Here is a 9,994-nt window from a genome sequence, read left to right as displayed (position 1 = left end):
CATTGGGGCTTCTCGGTTGACCGTGGGGACCAAGAAAGCAAACTGTGGTGCATCTGCTGGGTGTACGGAATTAGGAAGAAACAGTCTTTCATGTCTAGGACCACCAATTGCTAATTTTGTGGGAGCATTGTCGGAGAGGGCATCCTAGGTTGGAGTGACCCCATGTCCTCAATTACTTTATCTCCCTCAAATCCTGAAGGAGACGCCACTTATCTTTCCCCGGCTTCTTTATTACAAAGACCGGGGAATTCCAAGGGCCGGTTGTTTCTTCTATGTGGCCTTTGGCTAATTGTTCCTGGACAAGCTCTTCGAGTGCCCTGAACTTTTCTTTACTGAGTGGCCACTGATTTACCCAGACCGGATTATCATCCAGCCACATTAACGTTTGGGTAGAACGTTCTACAGTGGTCACTTCTAAAAATCCTGGGGAGTCTCAGGGATAGTTTGACTCCCCACTGGGACCTGGTGTCTTTCCCCCACAGGGGGAAGTTGTAGTCAGTGACAAATGGACGGACACTGGCCAATCTTCTGTCCGGGCCTTCGATCTGAACAGTGCTCTTAGAGACTTTTGCCAATTTTACCCCTCCCACTCCTTTTATCTTGCTCGCCATGGGTTGCAAGTTCCAATGTGAAGGCCACACCCTTTCAGGTATGATAGTCGCATCTGCCCCAGTGTCAGTCAACCCTTCCACATGGAGATGATGTGATCCTTGGGTTAGGTTGCATCCTATTATGGGTTTATCCTCACCAACCACTTCTGCCCAGTAGACTCCCGGTGCTTTGTCATCTACTGGGACCTCTGCTGGAACAGGGATCACCTGGGCTATGATTTACCCCTTGATCAAATAGAAGGGTGGCTGAGAAAAATGCACCAAGAGAGTGAGGTGTGTTAGGTCTCTCTTAATTGTCATGGGAGCCACCTCAATCTCCATGGATGTGTGTGCTGTGTCCCCAATAACAAAATACCTACTATCCAGTCCTGACATATCTCATGAATTGTCCTGCAGGTCCACTCCAATGACTGTCCAATGAGTAGACCTGAAAAGGAAAGCTTCAGCAGTTACAAGTCTAGATCGTTTTTGAGGCTGCCAAACTTTGTTAGGCACGCGTTCCCCACAATTATTTTTTTGCACTCCCACACCCCGCTTCCCTTCCTCCCCCTTTTCAATTAAAATAGAGGCTTTTTTCATTCTAGAGCCCGCTACATTTATATCATTGTGCTGGGCAGGGCTGCGCTCTAGTTCTATTTTTTTTGTTGGTTGACTACTGCTTCTTTTTGGTGTTTCTTTTGGTGCTGGCTTTGAGGACAGTTTCTGGCAAAGTGTCCTCGCCTTTTGCACTGGAAGCAGATGATATGCTGGAGCTGTTCCGATGACATCTGTGGCTTTTTCATTCCTAGTGTTGCTGCTGCCACAGTCCTTGGGTTTGTCAGTCCCGGACTCCTGTCTTGTGCACCATACACGTCTGCCTTCTTGGGACATGCTTCTATCATCTCTGCTATAGTGGGTGGAGGATTAATAGGCAGTCCCAGGATCACTCTGTGGCAGGCCTCGTTGGCATTTATCTGAGCCATCTCCTTAATCAGTTCGGCCTGCGCCACTGGTCCTTCCACCTGCATTTGTATTTTCACTTCAAGTCGGTCGACAAACTGCAAAAAACTTTCTGATGGAAACTGTTTAATATTAACATAGCTGACTTGGGTTTCAACTGTTGGTAATTGGTTAAAAACCTTTTCTCCTGCACCACAGATCTTATCTAAAAGAGGTTTTGTTAGTACCCGTGCCTCATCTTCACATTTAGCCCACACCCCCTCTCCATATACATGTTCCAAAGTGATTTCATTGTCCTCTGCATCTTCTGCATCCTGAGTGCTTTGCTTGAGCTCCACCAGGAGGTTTTTTAAGGACCTTTTCCATGAGCTTTCCCAAAGATCAAACTCTGAGGGGGTTAGGAGACACCGGAAGAGGTCTTTGAGTTCAGCAGGAACTAACTCATGAGATTTTAATGTAGCCCTTACTATTCCTTTCAGTACTTCACTATCTCTACCAATTTCTCTTTGGGCTTTGCAAATTTCTTTTATATTTTGGTAAGAGAAGGGTTGGTAATGTCTATTAATTCTTCTTTTACCAATATATATTACAGGAGCAGCTGAAAGCATATCTTCATCCTCCCCAGGGCCTGTATCTCCTGGGTTTCCCCGCCCACCCCCACCCCCGCCAGGGCCAGGGGGCCCTGCCCCACCACCAGGTCAGGGGAGGGGCCCATCCCCACTCCCGTGGGAGCTGGGCAGGGACCCATTTTCCCCCGCCGGGGAGAAGATTCGGGACACCCCTCCCTCTGTCCCCTTGCGGGAGCAGGGGACAGAGCCATCTCTTCCACCCCCAGCCCCCCCGTGGAGACAGGGGGAGGGGGCATGGGAACCAGGATTGCAACATCTGGAGGTGGGGTCTCAGGGTGACATCATGCAGGGCAAGAGCATAGTGGAGGGGGGAGGAATGTCCAAGGGAAGGAAGGGGTTGTGGGCAGGGTAATGGTTGTGGGCAGGGACAGGTGGATGGAAGGGGATATGGGAAAGAGAAGGGGAGTACAATGGGGGTCCCACCATGTGGCCTGCTGGCACATGGCCAGCACCATCTTGGACTCCAGCCATGTGGGGATGGGGGGGGTCATTACTTTTAACAGCCGGGGTAGGAAGGTGCAGGGAAAGATCTATGCCAAGCCTGCACAGAAACTATCAGAAATGGGGGGCTGAAGAAGACACATGGAACCAGGAATGGCATTGTCAAGCTACGTTTCCTGCGTTTCTTGGGCTGTTCCATGTATCTTTTTCAGCTCAGGAGCAGAGGATTTGGAAGAAGGGTTAGGGGAAACCAATGGAAACTGCAGTGGCTGTCCCTTCACTTCATTTTCCCTGTTAACCAGTTCTTTCTGAATTAAAAGGAACAACGGGAGATATTTTAAAGCAGATTTGTCTCCCTGCTCTACTTTAAGGGTTAACAGGTTTCTGATTCTGTCCCATGCAGGGACAGAATCTACATCTAGCATGTCAAGCTGTGGTAGGTGATGAGACAGCCAGGAGACAAACTGCTTCAACTTTTTTTTAGAAATCTTAACATTTGTAGTGCTTAAAAGGTTCTGGAATTTTGATTTAAGATTCCTGTGGGGTGCTGACATCTGTGAGCCCATTTTTGATGTTAAAAAAGCTGTTAACTCATTTATCTTCTTTCACCATGAAAAAGGGGGACAGCCAGCAGCAGCAGGCTTAACTGCCTGCTAGGAACCCATGCTCCCTTTAAATTTCGGCTGTCAGCTGTGTGGGAGGGACGGGGGGCCCAATCCTCCCCTGCACCTGGCCAGGTTTCTCCAGTGGCTGCCGCACCAGGAAACCCGTGGCTCCCGGGATGTCTGTGCCGCCGCCGCCAGGTCATACGGCACTCACCGCCATGCTGGCGCTTGCGGGCTCTTTTCTGGTGGGATGGAGTCCCGGCTTTAATCAGAAGATGTCCAGGGCAAGAAAAGAGGAAAAGAGGAAGAATCATGTCCCACGCTGGCTTTTGAACTGAGGGAGAAGAGGGTAGGGAGAACAAGTTACAACTAATAGGAAATAACTACAAAGGAGGAGATGGGGGGAAGGAACTAACACACTATAGATCAGGGGGAGAACCCCAGGAATATACTATGTGTCACTGCTGGGCACTAAATGAGTCACACAAATGCAGCTCGAGGTGTGGTGAAAGAAAGAGAATAGTTTGTTTATTCTTTCAGTATTTATAGGTTTCCGACCACGACCAGGGATTGGATAGTCAGGTTAACACCTTCCCAACCGCACTGGCCGTGAGAGACCTCCATCAAAAGGCCTATCATTAATGGAATGCATAAACACCTATGTTTAGAGTTACTTTCCTGGAAAAGTGGCTAGAACTTGTAGAAAAACAATATCGAAAGGTCTGATTCTCAGGGCGACATATGACGCTGTCTGTCTTTTTAAAAAAGAAAAAAGAAAAGAAAAATGAACAGAGAAAACCAACAATATCTTAAACACTCAAAGAAAATTAACAGAAAAAGACAAACACTGTTCCAAACAATATCAGAAGGCTTTTAAATTCAGGGTGATATCTCACCCCTCTCATTAAAAAAAATGAAAATGTTTCCGGCATCAATGTCTGCTCATAAACAGGCCATCAGGGTGATCACTCATATCATCTGCATCTGAGTCATCATCCGATGGCCCATCCATTAGATGGCTTTCAATCTGGTCATGGTCTCCAACCTGCTCGTTGGCCAGATGCTGCCTTTGTGGTTGCAGGTCAGGACGAACACATTTCACAGGTACCCAGCATACCCCAGAATCTGTGGATACACATGCATAGCCTCGCCCCAAAACAATAAGGTTAAAAAGACCTTCCCACTGCTTGATGACTAAATTCCTCACTCAAACCTTCACTCGAGGCTGATGCGGCTCATCCAAAGCCAACAAGGAAAGGTGATGATTCAACATGACCAAGTTATCAGAATCCTGCGGAACCGTGAGGTGATTGAGGGTATACAAAGCTTTTTCCAACCAACTGTGTGGGGTCTCACCCTGAATTCCCTGTTTCTGCTTCTGTAGAACTCGCTTTAGCGTACCATGAGCACGTTCCACAATAGCCTGACCTGTCGGAGAATGAGGGATACCAAACTTGTGTGACACACCCAACAACTGCAGGAACTGCTGCACCTTCTGAGAGGCGTAAGCAAGAACATAATCAGTCTTCACAGCAGAAGGTATGCCTAAAACAGCAAAGGCTTGCCTCCAATGGGCAATGACATTGCGGGTCTTTTCTCCTGTGTGAGCACAAGCCCACATGGCAGAGGAGAAAGTGTCCACACTGACGTGCACATACGGAAGCCGACCGAACTCGGCAACTTGGGTGACATCTGTCTGCCAAAGCGCCAAGGCCCTAAGGCCTCTGGGGTTTACCCCTGCCAGGAAAGGCCCAGCAAGCGTGTGACAGTTGTCACAAGACTCAACAATGTCATGGGCCTCAGCAGATGTCAACTGGAATTGCTTCCCCAAAGTATGTGCATTCTGGTGGAAAAACCCATGCAATGCTTTAGCCTGCTGAAGCATGTAATGCTGAGGTACAACCCACGCAGGGTTAGCTAACTTGTTAGCCCTCGCGTTACCTTCTGCAATGAACCTTGGTAAATTGGTATGACTCCTCACATGCAGGACGTAGTACGGATGCACCTGGGAGCGAATGGCACACCACAGGGCCTTCAGTAAATGAAACAAGGCAGGATTACTGACCTCCTTCAAGATTGAATGACCCAACTGCTGGGCTATGTCAGCCACATAGGTGAAATCCGTGACCAGATTGAAAGGTTCCTGGGAAAACTTCTGAAATGCCATGACGGCAGCCCATAATTCCACCAGTTGGGCCGACCCATCCTCATGACTCTCCAGAACCTGCCACTCAGATCCATCTCTCCAGGCCTTCCCAGTCCTCCCCGAACCATCAGTAAAGACGGTGGGGCCTTGCACAGGCTCCTGACTATTCTTGGGCTGCAAAGAAAGTTCAGTGAAGTTTGCCACCTGCAGAAGCTGATGGCTGGGCAGATGATAAGTGATCTGTCCGGAAAAGTTCTCCAGAGCACTCTACAGAGAAATACTGTTCACAAAGCCCCAGTCAAAGTCCTGCCATGGTACCGGGAGAACAATCTTTGCAGGATCCGCACCCATCAATTGCAAACACCGTTGCCGGCGTTTGACAATCAAGCGAGCTATCAGCTCAAACAATGCAGTTGCCGTTTTCTGCGGCTGATGGGACAGAAAGACCCATTCCAGGACATGCAAGGGATTGGACCATTCATCATTCCAGTGGCCAAAGATACCTGTGAGATGCAAATCTGGAGTCGTAATGAAAACAGTGACATCAATGGAAGGATCAATGCGATAAACCTGACGAGCAGAAACTGCCCGCTGAATCTCCTCCAGCACCTGCTGTGCCTTCAGTGCCGGTGTCTGAGGCAACTTCAAATCAGAGTCCCCCATCAACAGAATAAAGGGAGACAGCTGTGCTGTGGTCAGTCCCAAATAGGGATGCAACCAAGTGATGACACCCACCAATTTTTGGACATCATTCAGTGTCCTCACTGAAAGCATAAGCTGCACCTCTTGATGTTGGACTGTTGGCTCCAAAATTTTGACCCCCAAATACTTCCAAGGAGGCTGGCGCTAAACCTTTTCTGGAGCCACTTGCAGCCCATGAGAGTGCAAGGCAGTGAGCAGCTGAAGCTGTATCCACTGCAGTTCATCCTGGGTGGGCGCAGACACCAAGATGTCATCCATATAAGGATAGAGATGAGCATCAGGAAACTGCTTGTGAACTCCAGACAGGGCTCGAGCCACATACCACTGGGAAATGGCAGGCAAATTCCGCATGCCTTGTGGCAAAACCTTCCATTGATATCTCTGTGCGGGCTCAGCATTATTGACAGGTGGCACTGAGAAGGCAAATTTTGGTCTGTCATTGGGATGCAAAGGAATTGTAAAGAAACAATCCTTCAGATCCATGATGAGAACTGGCCAATCAGCGGGAAGCATGGTGGGTGACAGCATGCCAACCTGCAACGTCCCCATGCTTTCCATCACAGCGTTAACCTTCCAGAGGTCTTGCAGCAACCTCCACTTCCCAGACTTTTTCTTGATACAGAAAACAGGAGTGGCCCAGGGATGGTTGAAGGCTCCAGATGACCCTAGTCCAACTGTTCTTGCACCATTTCACGGAGGGCGACTAGTTTATCATGAGGGAGGGGCCACTGATTCTTCTAAATGAGTTTTTCCACCAGCCAGTGTGTGCGAGGCATAGGACAGTCTGCACCCTCCAACACAACGGCCCCTATCAAAAATCCATCCCAATACGCACACCCCATGCAGCCAGAACATCCCTCCCCCAGAGAGTTATCCGTGAGTCCATCCTAACGTACGGCCAAACCATGGCTGTGTCTCCCTCAGGGGTCGTCACGAACACGGGCCTCTGGCTCACATAGCACTGCGCTGCTCCTGCCAACCCCGTGACAGACATCCTCACCGGTCCCAAGGGCCATTCGGGGGGGGGCAGTCGGCAAACCTGACTATTATGACATCCACGCCAGTGTCAAGAAGCCCGTGGAGACTAACCTCTGGCAGTGGGATGGACAGGGTGCAGACCCGTTCAGGACTAACCTTGGCCGTCAGAACAGCAGTCCAGTGAACCTGAGGCGGCCCAGTGGACTTGAAGCCACCATCTCCTTGCAGCCGGTCCTCAGCTCTGGAAACACAAGACTTAAAAGGCACAAGTTGAGCAAGCCTGGTTCCCTCAGGGATAGTAACGGGGGGGGGTGAGCATGGAAACCATGGCATAAATCCACCCCATGAAAGCCCGAATCAATGATTCCTAGATTCCTAGGTGCACAACGATGCCCTGAGCAGTGGTACTTGACCTCCCCACAAGAAGAGCACTCATGCCCTCACCCACCGGACCAAAAGCATCCAAAGGAACCCTGTACATCCTGCAAGAGTCCAAGACAATCATGTCCACTGTGCAGACATCAAGGCCTGCTGAGCTGCAGGTGCTGGCTATGAGCTGGCCGAGCAGACCTCCATCGGCTCTGGGGTGTGAAGAGAAGCTTGTCTCCCCGTAGCGCTCAGCTTCTCATTTCCCGAGCCCGACAGAGGCTGACCATTGGCAAGGACTGCCGCCTTGCACACATTCGCCCCACGATTCGGCCTACCACACCGGGCGCAGAAAAACAAGGGAGTCGAGACCCCCTGCACTTTCTTTTTCTGTTCTCGCTGACCTGAACAGTCCCCTGTTGCTGCTGCCCACCATGCGACTTCACCCAAGTCGGCCGCAGAACGGCAGCCATGGTAGGCAGTCCCTCAGCAGTGACACCTGCCTCTACACAAGCCTGTGCCATCTGCGGCAGTGAGGGATCACCAGGAAGCAGCCCAATGACCCTCCGACACATGACATTACAATTAGACCTCATGAGGTTCTTGAGCACAAGCTGCCTCGCCACACTATCTTGCAGCTGCCGCTCCACAGAAGCAGTCAGCCGATTCGAAAATCGCAGAAAAGACTCGTCAGCTCACTGGACAACAGTTGCAAAAGACTCTTTTGGGGCGTCCTATTTTATGGCCCACACTAACACTTCCATGCCCGTCTCCTTGCATTGCTCAAGCACAATACGGTCAAGGCCAACCTGCCTACCAATGTCAGCAAAGCCGTTCTTACCCAGCAGAGCATCAGAGCCGATCACCCGCCTGGGATCCCACTGACCCAAGGCAGTATTCTGCTGCACCACTTGACAGGCTATCTGAGCCCATTCTACCTCAAAAATGCCGTTCTCCACCAGCTGAAAAAGAACACGGGCTATACTCTGGATATCATAAGGTACCAGGACACCACCCACAAGGCCCCAAAGAGCCTGCATAACCTCATTCAGCCCTAACCCATGTTTTTCAGCTATCTTCCAGAGATCTGCCAAGGTCTTCCAGGATAACGGGTGATGCGTCCTCTGAGCCGCATCATGAAGCACAGGGAATGCCTGATACCCATCCGGAGGAGCAGCCTCGCCTGCTACATCCTGTTTCACAGAGTTCCCCAAGACAGGGCCAGGCACCTGGCCGGAAAACACCACAACAGAGTCTCGTGCCACAGCCGTTGTAACACCAGCAGAACCGGAGGAGCCATTCCTGCAGTCTAGGGGGCTGCGTTTAGAATCACAGCCAGCGACCTCATCAACCTTAGCCTTCACAGTGCCCCAAAATCGTGCCTGATTCCGCGGCCGCACAGTCATCTGGCAGGGGGGCAAAGTCCACAGTCCAGCCTAAGAATTCCAGCAGCCTGGGACCCTTTGCCCGTGGGGGCCACTGGCTTAGCCCCCGCGGCATCACTACCTGAGCCAATAGTAAACAACGCAGGACCCCGATCCGTCGCGGCCGCAGGAGGTGGCAGGGGCATTCCCTCTCCAGCCGCAGGCTCGGGCGAGGCTGAGGAACCTGAGGCGGGGCAGGGTGGAGCCAGCTCGGCACGGCCCGCCTCCAGTGCGGGAGAGGGCCGAGGCACAGAGAGAGGCACGGCCCGTGGAGCAGTGGCACCATCCCGCTCCACTGCCAGGGGGCGTCCCGGGCTCGCAGGAGGGGAAACTTGCACCACGGAGCAGGCAGAAGCCGGCCTGGCGTCCGCATCACCCGCAGGACCCATCCCCACGCCCCACAAATCCGGCGCGGGAGGAGCAGCTCTTGGAATCACCCCTAACAGCGTCTCCTCAGGGGCGCAAAACCCAAGGATCGGTGCCAGCTGCTCCATGCAGAGCGGCGCTGGGCCCTTTTCCATTGGAACAGGGTGTGCATGCGCTGCCGCCAGCGCGAAGCCTGGGCCTGTCCCGTCTCCCACCGCGAGGTAGGGCACAGCCAAGCTGCAACGGGGACATAGGACTATCCTCGACGCCGCCCCCCGTTCAGGTAGCTCTCCATCGGCCTGCACTGGGAAGACACACTAAGGAGGCAACGCCGCCCCATGCTTATGCCGCCGGGGTGCCGGGAGAGGCAGGGTCATGCCCACCAGCTCTGCGGCACCCCTGATGGCCTGCTGGCTGGGACCCAACCCGCCGGGGGCCTCAGCAACCCCGGGGGAGCTGCCCCCTGGCTCCGTGTTACCGGGGGAGAGGGAGAGCTCCGCCCTGCTCCCACAACTGGAGTCAGAGCCGTCCCTCTTATCCAGGTCAGAGAAAGTGGCTACTGATTTGGCAGAAGAGGACACGCAGCTGTTCAGAGCGCAGTCACACTGCTGCTAGATCAGCAGAAGCTGGGCCAGGTGGGGATCGTATGCTACAGACATCGCCCAGATCAGGGAATTGCCTAACGCATCCCAAGCCGGCTTCGAAAAAACCACCTCAACCACAAGAAAAAAACCTTCAGCTCTCCCATAAGCATACAACCTCTCAAAGTCACCATCTGAAACATCAA

Source organism: Poecile atricapillus, chromosome W, assembly GCF_030490865.1.
Source record: "Poecile atricapillus isolate bPoeAtr1 chromosome W, bPoeAtr1.hap1, whole genome shotgun sequence".
Lineage (NCBI taxonomy): Eukaryota > Metazoa > Chordata > Aves > Passeriformes > Paridae > Poecile > Poecile atricapillus.
Note: the sequence above shows the minus strand (reverse complement) of the source record.